General features: G+C 40.4%; 1 long non-coding RNA gene across 2 annotated transcripts in view; it reads right to left on the minus strand.

Annotated features, from left to right (window-relative positions):
- LOC131491997 (uncharacterized) overlaps positions 1 to 25,401 on the minus strand; it is a 51,191-nt gene that overhangs the window by 22,591 nt on the left and 3,199 nt on the right. Inside the window, exon 1 of one of the 2 annotated variants that reach the window (XR_009251767.1) lies at positions 19,293 to 19,334. The exons of the other annotated variant lie outside the window; for it this stretch is intronic. This is a non-coding gene — a long non-coding RNA (uncharacterized LOC131491997). Of the gene's footprint in view, positions 1 to 19,292; positions 19,335 to 25,401 lie in introns of those variants that run through there. 2 annotated transcript variants of the gene reach the window in all.

The raw sequence follows: 25,401 nt of genomic DNA on the forward strand, positions 1-25,401 counted from the left end.
AGGGCCGCTGTCAGCTCCCCTGGTTCACCTGTAAGAGAGGCGTTCTGGGACCCCCCTGGCAGGTGGGTAGGAAGCCCAGAGAGGCATCACCCTCGGTGTCCTTCTCCTAGGGAGATATAAGATGTTTATCACACCAGTGCTGAAACCAAACTTCTGTGTGTTCAAATACCCACTCTGTGACCTTGGCTGCATTGCCACAGGCAACTTATTTTGCCACAAGTGTCTCCATTTCCTCATCTACAAAACAAAGATGATGAAAATAGTCCCTACCTTAATAGCCTGTTGTCAGGAATGGGTCTATGTAAGGCACTTAGAACAGTGCCTGGCACTTTGGGAGTACTCCACATTTATTACTCTCCACGTGGCTCACAGTCCCCCTGCGTCCCAAAGCAAGGAATGCATCCCGGCCTAGCAATGACCACATTCACGTACTAGCTTACAGTTACTGAAAAGGCCTATTCTAAAGGGGGTTTAGGAGGGGGCGGCTCCCTGCTTCCTACCTCTCCTTCTCTCGGCTATTTGTGGGTTTTTTAATAACATATGGGTGACCCAGTGAACCAAGACTGATGATCTGGTGGAGTCAGAACACAAGCCCATCTCCACCTGCCTTCCCTACACTCTCCACTTCCTCTTTCCTGTTGATAATATGTAAAGCGATAAATGCATATTTATACCACCTGGCTTACCAGGTGAACAGAGATAAAAATCAAAGTGTCCAATGATACTTGCTTCCAGAATATCTCTGTTCCTGTGCTTGTTTTTGTTCTTTGTGGCACTTTAATGTTTTATCTTGCAGGAGACGTATTTGTGGAATTGCCAAAGATATTTGACGTCCAAAAAGAAGATAAGAAGTAAATCTGAAAAACGTACCAGATTTTCTTTTAAACACAAAAGCAGCCTCATACACGCTGCCTTAAGTGCCAAGAAACTTCAGACTCATGAAGCATGCACCTGCTTACCTCTCATCCCCCTGTCCCTCTAGCCTTACCAGGGGACATCTTCTGGTGCCCCTAAGGGTCCTATTTCAGAAATATTGACTCTAAATATTCCACATATTGTGGCTTGGTTTCAAAGCAGATTTTGATTCATGTTTCATGTTTTGAAAAAATTAGTGCAACTTAATGCTTACTGGGGAAAACCTTTCTAGTTTTGATTATCCTGACACCTAATAGTGGTTATGGGCATTTGTTCTATCATATAGTGGCCACAGCTTCTGAAACAAAAATCAGGGTATGTGGTTTAACAATCATGGGTATATTTATGAGGGCAGAATGGTTAGCAAACCAAAAATTCCAGGCCATATGCATGCCATTAACTATATATAAAGAATGATGCATATGAATAATGTATGAATACATGGGATGGTTTGCGTCTTTCAGCTGGCCAGTGTACATGAACAGGTTTTGAGAAGTCAACTAATTGAAAGTCACTAAGTTGATTCTGCTCTCTTTCCAATTGCTTATTTAATTGATGTCAACTCTCTTCATCAGCTCCGTTAATCTAAAAAAAAAAAAAATGACAGATTATCCTTATATTTGCTCTTCTCTAAGATAAATATAAAATTATTTTATAAACCCTTTAAATTTTCTGGGAAACTTATGAGAACTATTATGTAAATAATCCATGGGTTTGCAAATCATGATTAGAAAAATATTGCATTAATTTACTGATTGCTGATGGATAAAAATCATGACCTGCAGGCATATTTTAAAATTATACATATAGTTTAATGGAAAATAAATGTCATGGCTCATTTCTCCAAACAGGAGAAATTTGCAAAAAAGCAGGAAAGCCTGTGTAGATGTGACCTAGGGAACAATGCCCAACCGTACCTACATCAAGGATTGTTCTGGGGATTCAATGAGTTTATACTGCAATGTGCTCAAAGCAGTGCATGGCACATGGTAAATTCTGTATAAATACTGTTGTTAACAGTGTTGGCTTTAAGGTGGAATTGTTAACTTTTCTTTCCGAAAGCCTTTTGAAAACCCTGTCAGAGGTTTTAGCTAACATTTATTTTTGATATGGGTCTTTTTTACTTTTTAAATGTAAAATCTGTAGATTAATCATCATGGATTAAAATTCATAACCTATTGGTACTTATTTATGGGCGCTTTTTCCCCCCTGCAACTGTGTGGCTGATGGCCTGGAACCAAATCTTTGCCTAAACATGATCTGCTGTTCCGTCTTCTTCTAGCCAATATGATCCTGATGCATGACAAATATGACATGATAAATACACATACACAGATAGGCTATGTTCCTAAATATGGTCTCTGAGCAAACACGGCAACGACATGAAACCTTGAATACATCAAAACATGTTAAATAAGTTTGGTTAATTACAATACAAACAGACTCTACATTGTACTGAGTCCCTGATGCTCCCAGATGGTCTGAATAAAGTTCGATGGAAACTAAGGGAAAACAAGGTATGTCCTTAGATGTCAGGGAGCTGAGATGGATGGAACAACAGGGAAAGTGTAGTCAGCCTGTTTTGTGCTGGGGAGAACTGTCTGAGCCTGCCTGATAAGCCAGCACGGTGTGGCCTTCCAGATAACTCTATCCCATGAAGGCCTAAAAAGCTTTGTGGGAAAAGAATTCTTAAGAAAAGGACATTGAGGCAAGCTTGAGCTGGCAGAAAAGCCTACTATTGTTACAGAGATAATGTCTGAAACCTTAATCTGTGTCTGAAATGTATGTGGTGTGTGAGAGTGTGGGTGAGAAGGGAAAGTCAGCAAAGGTAAACCCTGCAAATGGGGCTGCACGGGGTGCTCTAAGACCCTGAGACCTGAGACACACACACAGCTTTGGTATTCTCTAACAAATGTGACGGGAAGGAAGCTGGCTCTCCTCTCCCACCTTTCCACAGAATGTCATCCTGCTGGGAAGTTTGGGGTGTCTATACCAGGAGGAGGGGTAGCTTCCGGCAGAAGCAGAGGAAGAGAGAAGTGGCAGCCTGTGTTGTGCAAGGGCAGTGCCGTGAGCAGGCCCAGACAGAAAGGTCCAGAAGAAATGGCTGTGTCCAGCAAAGGGGCCCCAAAGAACATGATTCATGGGGATACAAGGGACACAACCATAAGCAGTATCAGGGCATGAAGATCCTGCCTCGCCCAGAACAGCAATAGCCACGGAGGGGTTCAACAGCAGATCTGAGCAGGCAGGAGAAAGAAGCAGCCGACGTGAAAATTGGACGGTTGAAATGATCGAGTCTGTGGAGCAGAAAGAAAAAGGGATGAAGAAAGGGAACATTCACTGAAAAGTGAATATACTGAACACACAATATAACCTGCTCATACACATAAATATGTGCCTACTAATTTGTTATGCAATAGATGTTTTCGAAAATAGAATTTTCAAAAGTGAAATTTTCAGAGGAGTCACTTGGTTACAGAATCTGTTAACTAATGAACGGCATTCCACAAATGCACTTGGCCAGTGCCTACCATGCATCAGATGTTCCGTGTGCTTGGGGTGCAGAGGTGAACACAACAGGGAGATCATTCCAGAGAGTGGGGCCAGGGCAGCGTCACTGCTGTGCAGGCTGGGCGGTGGCACAGTGCACTTGGTTCAGCACTGTCCTGTCACTGTCTCTGAATATATTTTGAATAACAGCAATCGGAGAGCCGGAACGCTGTTCCGGTTCATTCTAGAGTATTTCTCAAGCTTACTTAAAGTTCACTGGACTCTGTTTCTAGACCAGGGGTCAGAAAACTTTCTGTAAAGAGCCAAGCAGTAAGTATTTTCAGCTTTGCAGGTCATGTGGTCCCTGTCACAACCACTCAGTCTGCCACAGCTGAGTGAAAACAGCCAGAGGCAAGGCTAAATGAAAGGGCTCGGCTGTAACCCTAGGCTACCCAGAGCAGCCTTGCCCTCCGGCACGTAAGGTTGACTCCCCATTTACTAGGATAAAGTCCCAGACTGGGTAAAGGTACTTGTTAACCTGTACGCTGATAAATGACAATTTGTCTGGGAAAGACCACAATTTCCGCACTTACAGGCAGGATGCTCTCCAGTTGTGTATTAATTGTGCATAGTCCTGCACCAGTGATCTCTTTCCCCTCTCACTACATATATATGTAGGTAGTACATACAGGTACAGATAGACATATAGATGGAAATACCAGTTTCTCAGATCTTCCTTTTTTAAAAATGTTTATATATATTTTTTGAGAGAGAGAGACAGAATGCAAGAGGGGTAAGGGCAGTGAGAGAGGGAGACACAGAATCTGAAGTAGGCTCCAGGCTCTGCACTGTCAGTACAGAGCCGGACCGGATGGCGGGGCTAGAACTCGGGAACGCCCGAGATCCTGACCGGACCTGAAGTTGGCCGCTTAACTGAGCCACCCAGGAGCCCCTCAGGCCTACCTTTGTATCTGCTTTGTCATCCTGTCAGTATCCTAAATCTTTTATGACGGCTTAACCATCTATTCGTATGGAAATCATGTTTTTAACTCTTTAAGTATTGTACTTTATCAACAATCATGAAGAGGGGCAGGGACAGGTACAGAACGAAAGATTCTCCCTGAAAGTAGCTGCAACTCGCCTCAATTAGCCTGAATGAATCTGCTCCAATACAGAAATATCACAAGCTGCCTTATTTTCCCATGAAACCAGCTACAGGAAAAAGATCTGAGGAAGAATGGCTTCTTTTTTTATAACCAATGTTAAGTGATCATCATTAAATTACCAACATACAGGAAAACTTCACGTGAGGAAGGGTCAGTACACCAGGCTCTCCCCATTACCACCTACTCCTCACAAGATGGGGTGGTCTGTCCATCCAGCCTCCCTGCTCTAAACCAGGAAGCTGGAAGGTAAGGACTCCTAGCCCTTGCTCTGAATCCCTCCATGTTCTCCCCACCACAGAAAGCTTTCTCCTTAATTCCACTAAGAAGGAGCTAGAATTTTTCCAAGTAATGGCTTACTCCAAAACCAAAGGAAAGCAAAACATAAAAGGGGATCATCTGCAGGGGATGCTGTCCCAGTACTTTGCTGCTGGCCCAAGCCAGTATCTTGTGGCTCCGAGATACAAAGTGCCAGTAGCAAGGGGAGCCTGGGTGCCTCAGTCGGTTGAGCGTCTGAGTTGGGCTCAGGTCATAATATCGCGGTTTGTGGGTTCGAGCCCCGCACTCCGGCTCTGTGCTGACAGCTCAGAGCCTGGAGCCTGCTTCAGATTCTGTGTCTCCCCCTCCCTCTGTCCCTCCCCTGCTCATGCTCTGTCTCTGTCTCTCAGTAATAAATGAACATTTAAAAAAAAAAAAAAAAAAGACAAAGTGCCAGAAGCAAAACAAGATAGCAGTGGTGTGAGTGGCTACCCTGGGTCACTCTTCATTACCATAAAAACAGAGTGCAGCATAGGGATTCTAAACCATGTGTTCAGATAAGCTAGGGGTAACTGCTACTTTGGACAATGGAGGCAGAGCTGAGAATATGAAGTCCAGAAAGCTTCCCCACATCCCTTTCCATTACTCTCCAATCATTAGCCAACAAAAATTAGCTCATTTGCATTTGAATTCTATCAAAAAAGAGAAGCCCAGTGTAAAGGAATTAGAAGGACAGAATCTAAACAGTTTGAGGCAGCCTATTTGCTAATCGCATTCATGTTAAATGATCTCCAGAGCTTTCTGACATGACTTTTTTTAAACCAATAAGTAAACAAAAATGAATGACAACAGAGTACCTCCTGTGCAGATCTGTATAAATCAGGAAGTTGTGACCATTGCTCTCTCCCTGTTAATCCTCCTCCCCCAAAGTCAGTCACAAGCATAAAGTGAGCCTGTCAGTTCTTCCTTGTTTTGTTCCCGATTTGTTACAACTCAGCTCCCTTGCCCTACTTAAAATGGGTCTTGTCTGGATGTTTTTGCAAGCTTATCTGCAAGTGTTCCTCTTAAACTGACAGCAGTCAAGAATTTAGGATTAGTGACAAAACACAGTTGAAAATGCAAAATTGCAGTACCCTAAGGAGGGAAAAGCTATCTCCACCTACCCTAATGGTTTGTTAAAATACTATTTGTCTTTGAAATCATTTCTTTCTTTAAAAAGTTCATATGACATATTTTAAAAAATATCTATTTTTTTGTTGTTTTTTTATTTTATATTTAGGAGAGAGAGAGACAGAGACGGAGCACGAGCAGGGGAGAGGCAGAGAGACAGAGACAGAATCTGAAGCAGGCTCCAGGCTCTGCACAGAGCCTGACATGGGGCTTGAACCCACAAACCATGAGATCATGACCTGAGCCGAAGTCGGACGCTCAGATGTTTAACCAACTGAACCACCCAGGCGCCCCACAAAGGCATCTGTTTTTAAATATACATAGATAGGGGCCCCTGGGTTGCTCAGTCAGTTAAGCATCCGACTTCAGCTCAGGTTATGATCCCGTGATTCATGAGTTCAAGCCCTGCATCTGGCTCCGTGCTCACAGCTCAGAGCCTGGAACCTGCTTCCAATTCTTTGTCTCTGTCTCTCTCTGCCCCTCCTCCCACTCTCACTCTGAGTCTCCCTCTTCCTCTCTCTCTCTCTCTCTCTCTCTCTCTCATAAATAAATAAACATTAAAAAATATTAATGTACATAGATAGGTTTATATTACATGCCATGTGCATATATAATATAAAATTCAGTCCACTACAACACATCATTTATTTTTCACAATCTGAATGCCGTTCATAGCTCTCACCAAAGAGCTAAGGTGACACATTTCCGACTCTCACTCTTGACCAATGGGGGATTGTGTCCCACACTGTGAGTTCCTGCAGCCAGTGAGTACAGCCTCTTGCTCTTCAGAGTTTTATGTGCTGTCTCATGTGTGTTGTTTACTTTCCTGTATGTCCCTTTCTTCATTTATTTGTACTCTGGTCATTTCTACCCACTCTGGTTGATAAAAGTTGTACAAGTCACTCAAGACGTGAAAATACAAATTTTATGGCAACCCAAGGAGTCTTCAAGAAAACGGTCAAGAAAAGTGAAAAAATGGGTTCCAAGACCCCTTAAGATCTTATCAAGACTTTTCTTCTCTAGCTGAAACAAGGTTTAGTTTTTATCATAAAAGCAAAGCCACAAAATCCTGTAAGCAGATTGCATTCCCAAATCAGATACTCCGAGTCCTGGATCAAAGTAGGAAAAGTTCTTCTGGCATGGGGACTGCAAAGAAAAGTAGCCATGTGATTGCCAACTACAATTCTAATTTAAGAGACTCTGCGAGTGTGAAATCACAGAATTTTCCCTCGATCAACTCAATCTGATTACCAAATCCTCAAAATCCATGCCTGCTTTGTGACTGCAAGCAAACCACTGGTGCAGATGGTCCTGGGTAATATCTTTTTGGCATGATGTGTGCACTGGGCTTGCTCACTGAGTTCATCAATAATTGTGTTTTCCTAATTTTTTTAGTTGAATCAAGTGTGGATTTCAGAACCGAGTTTCACTTTCTATATGGGCACGTGCTAGGGGCGCCTGGGTGGCTCAGTCAGTTCAGCGTCTAACTTCAGCTCAGGTCATGATCTCATGGTCTGTGAGTTCACGCCTCACATTAGGCCCTGCACTGACAGCTAGAGCCTGGAGCCTCCCTCAGATTTTGTGTCTCCCTCTCTCTCTGCCTCTCTCTCTCTCTCTCTCTCTTTCAAAAGTAAATAAACATTTAAAAAAGTAAAAGAATACACATATGGATATATATAGATACATATATGCATGTGCTAGGAAACCACCCATGCTGAAGAAGTAAATACTACTTTACTCCTTGCCCAACTGCTTATTGTTGCTCAATGCACCAGTTTACACAGAAAAACATATACTGTAAAACCTTGGTTTGGGAACATAATTCATTCTGGAAACACGCTTGTAATCCAAAGCACTTGTATACCAGTCAAAGCGAATTTCAAGACCATTGGCCCAGCTGTGATCATGTGACATCCGGCCTCATATACTACTCCTATTACTACTCTTATTGCAAGACATCACTCGTTTATCAAGTTAAAATATATTTAGAAATGTTTGCTCGTTTCACAGAACACTCACAAAACAAGTTGTTCACAATCCAAGGTCTTACTATAGATGCGTTAAAAATGCACACAAAAATACTGAATAGTCAATATTATAATTTGCCAGTTTTCTTTGTCCCCTTTGATGAAGAAAACAATAAACCTTTCCTATTCATTCTGGATAGGAGCAGGTCAGCCAGCACAGCCTGGCTATTAAAGGATTAATTGGCCTGTGTGTTTCGATAGTCTCTCAAGGTCATAAACAATTTCCCTTTGACATTAACAATTTCCTCCCTCTTCTCTGACCTCACCTTGTGGGTCTTCTCTGAAGCACCCGACACTTCTTGAATATCCCTTCTCCAAATGCTTCCCTGACTCTGCAGTATTCTGGTTCCCTTCCAACATCTCCGTTTACTCCTCAGGTCTTCATGAGATCCCCCTCTCCTCTCCTACTGACACCTTAAACCCAGATGCTCCCCGAGAGAAAGTGCATCAACAGCCTGATCATTCACCCCACCCTGTACACATACTCTTTGCCACGTGTCTTTGAAATTCTTCCTACGGAAGAAGGGGAGTCTATTTCCCTGATCACCAAGTTTGGGTCAGGCAGGTGCCTTGTTTGGACAAATAAAAAATTAGTACATGACAAGATCAAATGTTTCTTGGGTGATTGGGCTTGCCCTCCTATGCCTCTGTTACTGCCATCACAAGAATATGCCCAGGCTAGCCCACTGGTCCCAGGAGAGTCAACCTGCTGGTGCCAAAAGAAGGATAAGAGACCCTAGAAGCAGAGTTCAACCAGGGTTAGCTGAATGCAGGTCCATGGACAATAACCGATTGCTGCCTTAGCCACTGGGTCTTGAGACGATTTGTTACGCGGCACTGCTGGGGGCATAGTCAACTGATAAAATCCCTGAGATTCTGTTGTCCTCCTTTTACCAAACCTTACTTATTCCTGACAGCCTAGGGGCTAAGTTGCCCTATCATCTGATAATAATATATGATAGTAAATAAATAATAAAATTCAATGAGAGATAATATAATATTAATGTATGAAAAAATAAATAAATTATAAAAATTAATAATAAATGATAAATAAGAGTTACCATTTTTAAAGCTCCTAATATGTTTTAAGGGTCACGCTAAGAGCTTTACATGTGCTATGCCCAACACTCATGATCTTCCAGAAACAGGAGCTATGGATTATGCCCATTATAAAAGTGTAAACTGAGGCTCAGAGAGGTAAAGACATTTGCCCAAGCCCTCAAAGTAAGGAAATGGTATCTGGCATTTATACCAAATCTGTTTTCTGCACAGCAGTGCATACTGAACACACACATTCCCTGATTACAACCAAAGCAGTTTTACCTTTATCTGTTTTCTATGTTGGTATTTCACATTCTCTATTTTGTTCTTTTTTTATTATTATTATTTTCTTTTCGGAAAGAGACAGAGAGAGCACAAATGCATACGAGCAGCAGAGGGGCAGAGGGAGAAAGAGAATCTTAAGCAGGCTCCACTCTCAGCATGGTTTCCACAACCCTGGGATCATGACCTAAGCCAAAATCAAGAGTCAGACCCTCAAATACAAATCAAAACCACAATGAGATACCACTTCACACCTGTCAGAATGGCTAACGTTAATAATTTAGGCAACAACAGATGTTGGCGAAGATGCAGAGAAAAAGGAACATTTTTGCACTGCTGGTGGGAATGCAAACTGGTGCAGCCACTCTGGAAAACACTATGGAGGTTCCTCAAAAAATTAAAAATAGAATTACCTCATGACCCACCAATTGCACTACTAGGTATTTATCCAAAGGTTATAGGTGTGTTGTTTCAAAGGGGCACGTGCACCCCAATGTTTACAGCAGCACTATCAACAATAGCCAAAGTATGGAAAGAGCCCATCCATCGATGAATGAATGGATAAAGAAGATGTGGTATATATATACAACAGAATATTACTTGGCAATCAAAAAGAGTGAAATCTTGCCATTTGCAGCAACGTGGGTGAACTAGAGTATATTATGGTAAGTGAAATTAGTCAGTCAGAGAAAGACAAATATCATATGACTTCACTCATATGTGGAATTTAAGATACGAAACAGGTTAACACAAGGGAAGGGAAGCAAAAATAATATAAAAACAGGGAGGGGGATGAAACATAAGAGACTCTTAAATACGGAGGACAAACCGAGGGTTGCTGCAGGGGTTGGTGGGGGGATGGGCTAAATGAGCAAGGGGCATTAAGGAGAATACTTGGGATGAGCACTGGGTGTTATATGTAGGAGATGACTCACTGGATTCTATTCCTGAAATCATTATTGCACTATATGCTAACTAACTTGGATGTGAAAATAAATAAATAAATAAATAAAGTCAGACCCTCAACCAACTAAGCCACCCAGGCACCCCTCACATGCTCTATTTTTCTTAAGTGTCCTGTTACTAAAAACAAAAGTTTCAAAACCAATGCCGTGTCCCCATGTTGCTTTCCTTTCTCAGGTCTTAAGATCTCCCAGCCAACCGTACATAGACTGAGAGGGCAATGAAACAGAGACAACATCACCTTGAGCAAAAGTCCGGCTGCCAGAGTTGAATCACGCCTGCACAGCCCCTACCCTCCCTGACAAATACAACTGAACTCATGGCAGCCTGAGATTATGGAAGGACATATTGGATCTTCAGAAACAGAAACCTCTTGGTCGCTAGAATCAGAGGACTCACTCTTTTAGGTCTCTAACAACTTTGTCTACATTGCCCCTCCCCCAAGCCCACACAGTGCAGCCCCAAGGAGGATACCCTCTGCTACAGATTTCTCTGATTTCTCCGTTGGGGGAGAGAACAAGGTAGACCTGCAACTTCCCCAGCATTCCAGAGCTCTGCCACAGAAGCCCACTTCTGTCTTGCCTCATGCAAAATCGTGGGGGAACTGGCCTGGCTAGATCACCAGGGACAGCTTAGAAGCAGAATAAAAGGAGGGCAGGGGGAGAGGAGGGGACAATAACAAAAGAAAGTTGGGAAACCTCAAGTAAATGGAAGTTCAATAACACACTTTCAAAAAACCATTGGGCCAAAGGAGAAATCAAAAGAGAAATTTAAAACTACTCAAGGCAAAAAAAAAAAAGAAAGAAAGAAAAAAAACCACAACACAACACAGCAAAACTTATGAGACACAGCAAAAGCGGTACTAAAAGGGAAGTTTATAGTGATAAATGCCTTCATTAAAAAACAAGAAAGATCTCAAATAAACAACCTAATTTTATACCTCAAGGAACTAGCGGAAAAAAAGCCTCAAGTTTGCAGAAGAAAGTGTAATAAAGATTAGAGCAGAAATAAATGAAACAGAGAACAGAAAAACAAGAGAAAAACTAGATAATACTAAGAGTTGATGTTTCAAAAATGTAAACAAAATCAACAAACCCTTAGCTAAACTAAGGAAAAAAGAGAGAAGATTCAAATAAGTCAAATCCAAATGGAAAGAGGAGATACAACTGATACCACAGAAATAAAAAAGATCATAAGATCCTATTACAAACAATCATACACAGACAACTTAGAAGAAATGGATGCATTCCTAGAAACATACAACCTACCAAGACTGAATCAAGAAGAAAGAGAAAGCTTTGGGGCGCCTGGGTGGCTCAGTTAGGCATCCGACTTCAGCTCAGGTCATGATATCATGGTTTGTGGGTTCGAGCCCCGCGTGGGGCTCTGTGCTGACAGTGTGGAACCTGGAGCCTGCTTTGGATTCTGTGTCCCTCCCTCTCTCTTTGCTACTCCCCCGCCGCCCGCTTGCTCGTGCTCTGTCTCTCTCTCTCTCTCAAAAATAAACAATAAAAAATTTTAAAAAAGAAGAAGAAGAAAAAGAAAGACTGAACATGCCCATAACAAATATGGAGATTGAAAAAGTAATCAAAAACCTCCCAACAAAGAAAAACCTAAAATCAAAAGTCTTCACAGGCGAATTCTACTATACAATTAAGGATTAATACTAATCCTTCCTAAACTTTTCCAAAAAATAAGAAGGAACACTTCCAAACTCATTTTGTGAGTCCAGCATCACCCTGACACCAAAGTCACACAAAGACACCACAAGAAAAGAAAACTACAGGCCAATATCTCTGAGGAACACAGAGGCAAAAATCCTCAACAAAATATTAACAAACAAAATAAATGGCACATGAAAAGGATCATACACCATGACCAAGTGGGATTTATCCTGGGATACAAAACTGGTTCAACATACCACTAAATCAGTAAATATGATATACCACATTAACAGAATGAAAGACAAAATTGTATCATTGCAAAAAAAAATGCAAAAAAAAGAGCATCTGACAAAATTCAGTACCCTTTCATGATAAGAACACTCAACAAATTAGGTATAAAAGAAACTTACCTCAACACAACAAAAGCCATATATACAAGCCCAAAATAACATCATGCTCAATGGTGAAAAACTTACAGCTTTTTCTCTAAGATCTAAAAAGATCTGGAACAAAGCAAGGATGCCCACTCTAGCCACCCTGTTCAACATAGTACTGGAAGTCTTAGCCAGAGCAATAATAGTCAAAGGAAAGAAATAAGAAACATCCAAATAAGGGTGCCTGGGTGGCTCAGTCAGTTAAGCGTCCAACTCTTGGTTTCAGTTCAGGTCATGATCTCATGGTTTGTGAGTTTGAACAGAGCCTGCATCAGGCTCTGTGTTGACACTGCAGAGCCTGCTTGGGATTCTCTCTCTCTGTCTCTCTCTGCCTCTCCCTTACTCCTTCTCTCTCTCTCTCTCTCTCTCTCTCAAAAATAAATTAATAAACTTTTTTTAAAAATCCAAATGGGAAAAAAAATACAATCATCTCTGTCTGCTGGTGACATGAACTTTTTCATAGAAAACCCTGAAGATTCTACCCACTCCAAAACAAAACAAAACAAAACCACTGTTAGAAATAATAAACAAATTCAGTTAAGTTGCAGGATTGACAATCAACATACAAAAATTAGTTGCATTTCTAAACACTAACAACAAACTAACTGAAAAGAAAATTAAGAAAACAATCACATTTACAATAGTACCAAAAAGAAAACTATAAAACACTGACAAAAGAAATTAAAGCAGCCACAGATAAATGGGAATTTATCCATTCATGGGTTGGAATGATTGATATTGTTAAAATGGCCATACTACCCACAGCTCATGGGTGGGTCAGCTGGTTGAGTGTCTGACTCTTGATTTTGGCTCAGCTTGAGATTCTCTGCCTCCATCTCCCCCTGCCCCTCCTCTGCTCACACACATGCTCTCTCTCTCTCTCTCAAAATAAAATAAAATCTTAAAAAAAATAAGGCTATGCTACCCAAAATGATCCACTCCTATCAAAATCCCAGACATTTTTTATGGAAATAGAAAAAAACACTCTAAAAATCATTTGGAACCACAAAAGATCCCAACTATCAGAAGCAATTTTGAGCAAGAAGAGCAAAGCTGGAGAACACTTCCTGATTTCAAAATATGTTACAAAGCTACAGTAACCAAAACAGTATGATACTGGCATAAAAATAGACATACGCCAGTGCAACACAATAGCCCAGAAATAAACCCATTCTTATACAGGAAAATTATCTTCAACAAGACTTCCAAGAACACACAATGGAAAAAAGATAGTGTCTTCAAAAAATGGCGCTGGGAAAACTGGATATCCTCATATGAAAAAATGAAACTGGACTACTATCTTACTGCAGTATACCAAAGTTAACTCAAAATGATTAAAGACTAAAATGTAAGATCTGAAATCTTAAAACTACTAGAAGAAAACATAGGAGAAAAGCCTCTTGACATTGGTCTCAGCAATGATTTCTTGAGGATGACCCCAAAAGCAGGGACAACAAAAGCAAAAATAAACAAGTGGACAACTCCAAACCAAAAACTTCTTCTGTACAGCAAGGAAACAATCAAGAGTGAAAGGGAGAAACCGATAGAATGGGAGAAAATATTTGCAAACCATAATCTGATAAGAGATTAATATCCAAAATATATTGGGAACGTCTAAAACTTGATAGCAAAAAAGCAACCTGATTTTAAAATAGGTAAAGGACTTGAACAGACATTTCACCAAAGAAGACATACAACTGGCCAACAGGTATATGAAAAGATGCTCAACTTCAATAGTCATCAGGGAAATGCGAGTCAGAACCACAATTAGATATCACCTCACACCTGTTAGGATGGTTGTTATCAAAACAACAAAAGACAAACATTGCTGGAGAGGCTGTGGAGAAATCAGAACCCTTGTGCAGTTGGTGGGAATGTGAAATGATGCAGCCATCATGGAAAAGATAGAATTTCCTCAAAAAATTAAAAAGAGAAATACCACATGACCCAGCAAATCTTCTTGTGGGTATATATGCAAAAGAATCGAAATCAGGATCTATCTGCACTCCCATGTTTATGGTGGCATGATTTACAATAGCCAAAGAATGGAAACTATCCAAATGTCCACCAACAGATAAATGGATAAGGAAAATGTGGTGTATATGTGTGGGCATATATATATATATATATATATATATATATATATATATATGATATATATTAAATCTAATTATATATCCCAATTATATATATATATATATATATATATATATATAATGAAATATTCTTTAGCCTTGAAAAATAAGGAAATCCTACCATTTTCACCAACACAGATTGACCTGAAAAACATTACACTAAGTGAAGTAAGTCAGTCATAAAAGAACAAATACTGCATGACTCTTCTTATATGAGGCATCTAAAATTGTCAAACATACAGATGTGGACAACAGTATGGTGGTTACCAAGAGATGGGGGAAAGGGGGGGAGTTGGGAGCTGTTTTTCAATGGGTACACAAGATGAGTACATGAGATAAGTACGTTCCAGAAGTCCGCTGTAAAACATAGTGCCTACTGTTAAGGATAAGGTATTATATACTCAAAATGTTGTTAAGAGGATATCTCTTGTCAAATGTTCTTTCTGCAAAAAAAAAAAAAAGAGAAAATATTTGCAATATTTATGACTAATAAAAAGCTGATTTCCTTAAGTTTATTTTTAAAAGTTCATATAATTCAATAAGTAAAAAAAAAAAAAAAAACTTGATTGGAAATGTTAAGAAAATAAAGTCAAATGTTCAAAAGAATTAAAAAAATAAGACAAAAGAAAAAGAAAATCAAGAGAACCACCACAGGGTCAAATAACTACTACCATCCAGTGTTCAGGATGCTAAAGTAACTGCTGCTAATTATTGGCTCTACCAAATCCCTGAGACAGGTGAATGCCAGGGGATCCCACAGGCTGCTGCACAACCTCACATCTGGGGAAGCCATCCCTGCCAGAGGAGAAGAACGAGGCTTTTTATCTGTCTTCCATTTTTCAAAAATGGAAATTTTTGAAAATTTGCAAATCCACGCAAATATACCTCAGAGGGAGAACTTAAGTGGCTTCCAGAATGTCGGTGGCATGGGATTGTAGGAAATGTGGTTTCCAGGCTCCCAACCCTCATATACAGGGATACTTGAAAGCAGTCAGTCAGAGATAAGGGTTCAGGTGCAGGTAGTTTAGAAAGTGCATTAGTTTTGTATTGCTGCTGTAACAAATTACCACAAATTCAGGGGCTTATGACACAAATTTATCTTACAGTTCTAAAGGTCAGAAGTCTGAAATGAGTCATACACTTTAATTTTGTATTTGCAGCCTCCAGAACAGGGAGGCAATAAATGTATGTTGTTTTAAGTCACCTACATTATACTATTTTGTTCCAGCAGCCCTAGGAGACTAATGCATGGGGCTGAAATCAAAGTGTCAGTAGTGCTGCATTCCTTCTGGGCAATCTAGGAAAGAATCCATCCTCTCCCTTTTCCAAGTTCTAGAGGCTTCCTGCATTCCTTGGCTCATGGCCACATCACTCCCCTCTCTGCTTTCATTGTCCTGCTTCCCTCCTATAAGGACATGCTTCCTCTTATAAGGACCCTTGTGATTACCTTGGACCATCTGGATAACCCAGAATCCTTAACTTAAAACCACATCTGCAAAATTCCTCTGCCATATTCACAGGTTCTATTAACATATTCACAGGTATCTGGGATTGGGCCATGGAGGTACATGGGGACCATTATTCCACCTACCAAAGGAGGTGATCCTAGGAAGCAGGGATGGGAGAGAGAGTAGAGAGCCAGGAAGGAAGAAAAGCCAAGGTAAGAGTGTGTCAGCAAAGTCATAACTGGGAGCAACAGGGCACTGATTCTGCCAGGACCTGATTCACCTAGCAAATGCCCCGAGAATCGCCTACCTGAGCAATGGAGGGCTGGGGCATTTACTTCCTGGCCTCCTCCCCAGTTTGATTGTGGGTTGTGTTGGAGAATATCAGCCTCACTTCCAGGCTGCATTTTCATGCTGGCTGAGGAGGCTGCCAGGACATCAGAGAAAGCCCTGGGAATGTTCTTGAAGTGGGGCATTTTCGAACTCATCCAGAACTATGGATGAAATCAAAGATAGGCCAAGAGGATGTGATGCGGGACATAAGAGGCATCTGCTGCAAAGTGAGTGCTTAATGCTGCTTGCCAAAAATCCACATACTATCCAGCACACATATCCCTGGTAACTGCTTAGAATTTGAGATTTGATTTTTAAGTAACAACCCTAGCCTATTTCTAATCCCTGTTTCTTGTTCAACAGTTAGGCTTAGGGAGTTTTTACCCAACATGGCTGTTTTGTTGAAGGCACAGGGCAAGGCTTGCCATGTGGCTAGGGGGGAATATCGCTTCTGTTAGGATGGATATTACTAGTGTCAATGAATAGGCAGTAAGCAGGTCAGAAAATAGGGTTTTGTACAGAGTCCAGGATAGAGACACAAAGGCAGGGAGAGTGGCTCTGGGCCACTGGCAAATGGAAAGGAATTTGCCAGGTAGACCAGAAGGTTGTTCCAACTAAGATAACGTGCTAACAAAAGTATATTTCACTTCATACAAAAATCCTGGTTTATTGAAACTGTCAAGGAATTCAATCTGTAAAAAGGCAAGATTCAAACTTAGATTCTCTAATTATAAATCCCATCCTCTTTACCCTACTCCAGGAGTCCTTTCATCTGTTAATGAAGGTCCAGAGGAGAATGTTTAGGTTTTTCACTAATGGGTAAGCAGTATCCCACCCTCTGCTGTCTGCTGCTGACAGAGGAAGGCAGAGAAGAAGGTATCTAAAGAAGAGGCAAGCTTCCAATGACCAGAAGCAGAATATGAACCAGGTGAACAGAGGAAGAGACAGATTTTTCTGGAGGCTTAATATTGTCAAGTATCATGTCCCTGCCCCAGGTCTCTTCTGATACAGGGTCCTGGTGAATAAGCTCTCTAGGATGACACTAGGCTGTTCTTGTCACATTTTCTAGCAATATAGGGGAGAAAATGCACCAAATCTCTGTGCTAAAACCAGCTGGCAGCAAAGGTTGTCAAAATATCCAAAGTCTGAACAAAAGGTCAGGCGCTTCTGGACACACATTTATTTTCTGGAAAAATAAATAGCTTTGGATCTTGTTGAGTAAAATCGGGAGAAAAAAGGATCATAACATCTGAGTGGTAAAACCTCCAAGGAGAGCTGCAAAATCTGGGGGAGAGAGAGATAGAGAGGCAAACTCTCTCTGGAATCTTATGGAATTGTCTCAAGGAGAGTGTGAGGCATTATGTACGCCTTTCCGCCCTTTATAGTTAAGGAAACAAGACAAAACAAAGCAGAACAAAACACCAAAAGACTCTCCCAAACAAACAAAAAATACCTTCACTTAGAAAAATAGTACTCCTGGCTCATCCCCACCAGGTTGAAGTTCAACTCTGTCAACATCATTTTTAGTCAAAGAAATAGTGAATTTTAACCAAAGAGACATTCCAGAATCCATCTTTTTAAAAATGTAGCTACACTGCAAATGTGGAGTGGACTTGTGACTTGACAAAAAATCTACTCACATTCTAGTCTCTTATAACACAGCACAGCATAAGATAGACTAGAATGTAAATAGAGTTGTTTTGTGTGTGTGTTTGGAGGAGACTTTTGGTGTTTTGTTCTGGGTTTTGTTTTGTCTCTCATAATCATCTTTATTCTGAGAGTTTGAAAATTTTCCCAGCTAGATAAGGATAGACATCAGGGCCCTCTTCCTCTCCACACTGCACTGGAGAACCCTGCTGTCCCATATGGTGGGGAGGAAAAACACAGAATTTTCAGTCAGACATTCCTGGGTTAGAATCCTGGCCCCATCATTACTGGTTACATGACTTGTGCAAGTTCCTCAAACTTTCTGTGCCTCAGTGTGTGTGTGTGTGTGTGTGTGTGTGTGTGTGTGTGTGTGTGTAAATTTTATATATAAGACATAGAATATAGATCATAAGACTCAGCACAAAGCAGGTACTCTAAATGTCAACTTCCTTCTTCCCCCTCCTTACCCTCCAGCTTCCCATCCCCCTCACATGGCAGAGAGTTTGCTATATACTATTTGAAACTGCCCCTTCCCCACTGTCTACATTTGAAAAGCAAGGAGAAATGGCTACTCTCTGGAGGAATAAAAGTTCTGGCCTTCTCTAAGATCATGTCCAAAAAGCCATTATTACATCATATACTTTAGTTACAGCCATAGTCAAGGCATTCTGTACTCATCATCATTGCAACTAACATTCCCTAAGAGTTTATGGCAAGAATTGTTCTCAAGTACCCTCTACTGTACCTAACTACTCAATACTCACAACAACCCTATGAAATATGTATTATTACCATCATCATTTACAGAGGAGAAATTAAGGCTCAAAAGTCATACAGCTAGAATCAAGTAGAAAGGTAATCTGAATCCAGACCCCCCACTTCCAATGACCAAGCTAAACCCCATGTACCTACAACATCCTGGGAACCAGGGAAGATGTCTCTTTAGTGAGTCACAGAATAATTCAAAGCTGTATGGAGTAGCTTGGGCCTGCTATATCTAGCTACTCAACAGCCCTGCCCCTGGCGATTAACGCAGCAATGGATGAGAGGGCAACACACAACATGGGAGTTAAAGTCAAATCCAAGGGGAAGTATTGTTAACATTCATGTGTCTCTATTACATTTGTCCAGAGAACCAAATAAGGTGGTACATAAGCACATTTTCTGAGAATCAGAAAAACAAGTTAAAGAAGGAACAAAACAGCAGGTTGGAGCTTGAATCCAGCCTTCTGGAGCTAAACTATAGTTATCTTAGTAACTGTGGGGAAAGAACAGTTAAAATGAAAAGAAAAGAAAAGAAAATCCAATAATGTCTAGGAATTTACAGTTGATTAAACAGTTGTTCTGGTTATTTACTGCTATGTAATGAACTATCTCAAAACTCAGTAGGTTAGTGGCAACCATTATGACACCATATGATTTTGTGGGTCGGTAATTAGGGCAGGGTATGGCTGGGTGATTCTTTACCTCCATGTTCTAGGCTACTTGGTGGTATTCAGATGGTGATAGGCTGGTCTGGAGGCTTAGTAAACTGACTATACCTTTGAACTTGGGGTTGGTTGTATGATTCATATTTCCTAGGGTGATTTCTTCTTGCTTTATGCTCTTTAATAAGGTTTGTTTAGAAGATGTTGATCTAGGGGCACCTGGGTGGCTCAGTCAGTTAAGCGTCCGACTTTCGCCCAGGTCATGATCTCATAGTTCGTGAGTTGAAACCCCGCATCGGGCTCTGGGCTGACAGCTCAGGGCCTGGAGCCTCCTTTTGATTCTGTGTCTCCCTCTCTCTCAGCTCCTCCCCTGCTCATGCTTTCTCTCTCTCTCTCTCTCAAAATAAGTATTTTTTAAAAATTAAAAAAAAAAAGATGTTGATCTATATCAGCTAACCTTAAGAATACAGAAGAAAGGGGTGCCTGGGTGGCTCAGTCGGTTAAGCGTCTGACTTCAGCTCATGTCATGATCTCATAGTCCGTGAGTTCAAGGCCGTGTCAGGCTCTGTGCCGACAGCTCAGAGCCTGGAGCTTGCTTGGGATTCTGTGTCTCCCTCTCTCTCTGCCCCCTCCCCTGCTCATGCTCTGTGTCTCTCTGTCTCAAAAATAAGTAAAAACATTTAAAAAATTAAAAAAAAAAAAAAAAAGAATACAGAAGAAAAAGACCAGACCTTGAAAGAGAGGATATATTCCTTAGGAGGCTGAGTGTGGTGGTAGAGTAGAAATGAACATGAGAGAAGGGAAGCTGGCGAGCAAATGTCAGCTGTCTATCTGCCACCACCTTCTGGGAAGTACCTTTCTGAAGCTTTTCTCCGTAGAAACTGTAGCCCAGCTGGTGATGGTGGGAGATGGCTTGTTTGAACAAGGGAATGTCCCCCTAAACCCTGTTGTAGTTAATGGACACTGTCCTCCTGGTTGGTCAATTCAGTGGCATTTTACATGCGCCCATGTGGTTTCTGGCTAATGCCAGTGTCAGCAGCCTCTGAAGTGTGTCAGTAACATAGGCATGGAAACAGCCACTGGCCAGCTGCCCTAGCCAAGCAACACTTAACACTGACAAGTAAAAACGGTAACTGGTTTCATTTGGTGACTTTCCAACGTGCTTCTCTGGGAGAATGGGCAAGGAGGGTGGAAAATTGTGAAGGCTATATAATTATTTTAGCACCATCCACTTGGGAGTTGCTGTGCCATGAATTACAAACCTTTCAAAGACTAAGGATAGTACCAGGAAACACAAAGAATCACAGATGCTCTAACACAGAGCCCAGGGAACAAGGATCCTTTCCAGAGCTCCTTTGGTGATATCTTACTTGACTCCGCATAACTTCAGCACATCGTGACTGTAGCCTGCACCATGGGCTCTTACATGTATTTGCCAGGAGTCATATAAACGCTCTCTTGCTAGTTGTTTCCACTGTTTGTGATGTGAACACTATGGTAAATTGAAGATGGCCACACATTTTTCACTCCTTCTGCCATTGAGAGGTAGAGTCCAATTCTCTCCTCTTTCAATCTGGGCTGACCTTTATGACTTGCTTTTATGATGACTGGGTTTTATTTTGTTTTATTTTATTTTATTTTATTTTATTTTATTTTATTTTATTTTCATTTTAACTATTCCTTCCCCACACTTACCTTCACTCTTATCCACCAAACACCTTGCTTTGCACCAAAGATAAACCTAGGTTTCCAGGTTTCTGGAATAAGTATATTTTCATCTATCTCTTCCTGTTTTATTAAACATCTAGGAAGGGTCCTCATTTGTATAGTGAACGAAGTCACTTCAGGTGAAAAAAAAAACTGATTTAATTTGCCAATTTCCTATATATATTTAGAGAGGATCACTGTATAAAGTTCATGGGTTTAATATTTCCATTATTGGGGTGCCTGGGTGGCTCAGTCGGTTGAGCGTCCGGCTTTGGCTCAGGTCATGATCTCACGGTTTGTGGGTTCAAGCCCCGTGTCAGGCTCTGTGCTGACAGCTCAGAGCCTGGAGCCTGCTTCAGATTCTGTGTCTCCCTCTCTCTCTGCCCCTCCCCTGCTCATGCTCTGTCTCTCTCTCTCTCCTTCAAAAATAAATAAAAACATTAAAAAAAATATTTCCATTATCATCTTCACAATGACTTCTTACAAAAAGGAAATGTGACTTTTATATGTGCCCTACTTCACTTACATTATTTGGAACTACTTGAAAGCCAGGTCTGACAGATGACCTCAATACAGTAAAGGTAGAAATTAGCAACCAAAGGACAGAGAATGTGGCCAAACTAGTGTCTGCTGTGGGGAATTTAATAAGATTTCCCTTGGGCCTAATATTTATACCACTACTCAGCACACTGTGAGCACTCAATAAATGTTAGCTACTTTTGGTATTAAAGACATACATAATTTTCAAACTAAGTTTTAGATCAGCAAGAGATAACTAATGCTACTCTGTGGAGTTCAAAAATTCAGAGCCAAAAAGCCAAGAAATGTAATGTTTTACTAAGCCTGTGCAACCTCATCAGAAAATAGGTAATGTTTTTGCTAGACTTTTTGAAACATTATAAATAATGGGAGTATCCCCTTGTAAGCCCCATCGGGAATTACTAATATAGACACAGTCTTTGATTTACAAATGAGGAAACCAAGTTCCAAAGAGGAGTTAGCAATTTGCCCTGGACTCACTGTTGGCCCCAGAGCCCATGACTGTTAACTTTCCATCCAGGACTCTGTCCATTCACGCTGCCAGTCTTGAAATAAACCAGAATGAACCTGTTGTTTAGAAAACAGAAAAAGGGAAAGGTTTGGTGGGGGGTGGGGGGGTGTGTGTGAGAGGAGGTTCTCCTTAACTCCACTGTTTTATGTTAGAGATAATGGCAGAGCATCAAGATAGACTTTATACTTGACTTTTACAACATACTAGATTAAGAGCTCACAGTGTATACTTTAGGAGCTATAGGAGTCTTCTATAGGATTTCTTCCAGCTATGCCCTCAGACATACAGAAAATACTTGAGGCCTGAATCTCCTATGAACATCTATTGCAGCAAATGTAATTTATGAAAAGGAAATATTACCTGGTATCTAATAGAGGTCACAATTTGTCCCTAGATTTAGGCATAGCATCAACATATTTCCATCCCTTAGCTATAGCATTGTGCCCCTAATGAATCAAGGTTTACAATTATATTGTTGTACATTCAAATGATCTATTGCCAAATATGCAGTGAGGTTTTTCTCCCAAAATCATCCCTCAGACAAATAGTCATTTTATCCTAGTCCTTATAAATTCTCTCATATCATGGAGGTACTCCTTCAGTTGTCTTATTTTTGGCAAAACTACATTAGCCTGAAATTTTTCAACAAATGCTGGTTAAGCTGTTAGAGAAGTTGCTTCATGAAATTTATTTTTTTAAAAAGGTGGGGGGAATGATGTATATCAGTTAGTATAGGGTAAGCTATGCTGCAGTAACATTAATCCTGAAATCTTAGAGGCTTAAAACATAAAAATGTACTTGTCGCTCACACAAATGCCACTGTGGGCCTGGAGTGACACTTAAAGTGGTTCTTCAAGTGGCGACTTCTCTTTAATCTTGTGGCTCTGCCCTCCAACACAAGGCTTTCTTAATTGCCAATGCAGAGCGAGAGAAAGTTGGAATGTCAGGCAGGGGTTTCTCACTGCCTCAAACAAAAGTAACACATGTATTTCTACTCATATTTAATTGGATAGAATTGCCTGACTGCAAAGGGTTAGTAAGTGTGCCCAGGAAAACTGAATATGAAAAAAAGACCTAGTAAATGCAATGCATTCTCGTTCACAGGAAGTAAATGGTTGCACGTATTTAGTAATTGTATGACCTCGCAATTGCAAGAATTGAAGGTCATCATTTAAAAGCTTCTTAAAAAAACACTTTAAGAAGCTATACTGGAGCCTGGGACAACTAGATACTCATTCAGAGAAGAAAAAAAGTCTCAACTTTTTCTTTAAGCATACACAAAAATTAAGTTGGTACGGGTCATAGATCTAAATTAAAAGGTAAAACTATAAAAGTTCTAGATGACGGGGCGCCTGGGTGGCTCAGTCGGTTGAGCGTCCGGCTTCGGCTCAGGTCATGATCTCACACTCCGTGAGTTCGAGCCCCGCGTCGGGCTCTGTGCTGACAGCGCAGAGCCTGGAGCCTGCTTCAGATTCTGTGTCTCCCTCTCTCTCTGCCCCTCCCCTGCTCATGCTCTGCCTCTCTCTGTCTCAAAAATAAATAAAAACATTAAAAAAAATTTTTTTTAAGTTCTAGATGAAAAATAGGAGAAAATCTTTACACTTAGGGTATACAAAGGTTTCTTTAAAAAGCACAAATTATAAAAGAAATATTGATAAATTGTACTTTATCAAAATTTAAAAGTTTTGCTCTATAAAAGACACCTTTAAGAAAATAAAAAGGCACTATATTATACATATACTACAACACCATATGTTAACTATACTGGAATTAAAATAAAAACTTAATAAAAAATGTTTTAAGAAAATAAAAGGCAAGTCAGAATCAGAGGGAATATTTACTATATCTATATTGAGTATATATTTATGAATATGTGTATTATAATTCATTAATAATAGGACACACAGTCCAATTTATTTTGATGGACAAAAGATTTAAACATACTTTCAAAGAAGACAGGCCCATAGCCAGTATGCAATGAAAAGATGCTGAACATCATTAGTCATGAGGAAATGCATATCAAAACCCTAATGAAGACATGAAACCATAAAACTCCTGGAAGAAAACATAGGGAGAAAACTCCTTGGCATTGGTCTTGAACGATTTGGGGGCAGTATGACATCAAAAACACAGGCAACAAAAGCAAAAATAAACAAGTGAACAGTATCAAACTAAAAGGCTTGGCACAGCAAAAGAAATGATCAACAAAACGAAAAGGCAACCTACAGAATGGGAGAAATAATTTGCAAACCATGTATCTGATAAGAGATGGATATCTAAAATATATAAGGAACTTTGAAAACTCAATAGCTAAGAAACAACCCAATTTTAAAAATGAGTAAAGAACATGCATAGACATTTTTCAAAAAAAAAAAGACATACAAATGGCTAACAGGTATATGAAAAACCACTCAACTAACCATCATAGAATTGCAAATCAAAACCACAGTGAGATATCACCTCACACCTGTTAGAATGGCTATTATCAAAGAGACAACAGGCAAGAGTTGGTGAAGGTGTGAAGAAAAGGCCTTGTGCACTATTGGTGGGAATGTAAATGAGTACAGCCATTATGGAAAACAAAATGGAGAGTCCTCAAATAATTAAAAATAGAACCACCATATGACTCAGTAATCCCACTTCTGGGCATACATAGATGGGAACCCAGCTGATTTCATGCAAGAGGTTGTTTTGCTGTCCAAACAGAATCCCCATTGAATTTCTTCAAGTAGCCAGTTCAAAACTGTGTATTGAGATTACAATTCCATTTAGCGTAAACATTTATAATACATGCCATCTCAGGAAATTATTCTGTGAAACTATTGGTACCCCTTTCATTTGTGCAGCACATTAAAAGAAAAATGGTTTAATGGACTTGTAAAAACAAGTCACTCCCAAAGCTGAGTTGAGGACAATTTCACCACCCCAGGGAGAGATTAAATTCGTCTGTCCAGCTGGCAAGCCTAGAAGGCCAATTGAGTAAGTAACTCAGCATCCCTAACACCGAGCCACTAAACCAACTAAACGGGAATGTGGTTAACACTGGCTAAAAAAACAAATCCAAGTCATTTATCATGTGCACCATCAGGGTACTAGGACCCCTCTAAGCCACTCCTTTAAACCTTTCCTAATCAGATATTGTTGGGGGAAATTCTGCTTGTTAGAAATGGAGAATCACAGCCTTTACCCCCAACCTACTGAATTATATGAGAATTAAATGTTCTCACGTTTAGAGAGACTCATGTTTAG

The sequence above is a fragment of the Neofelis nebulosa genome, chromosome 12 (genome assembly GCF_028018385.1).
Source record: "Neofelis nebulosa isolate mNeoNeb1 chromosome 12, mNeoNeb1.pri, whole genome shotgun sequence".
In the NCBI taxonomy this organism is placed as follows: domain Eukaryota; kingdom Metazoa; phylum Chordata; class Mammalia; order Carnivora; family Felidae; genus Neofelis; species Neofelis nebulosa.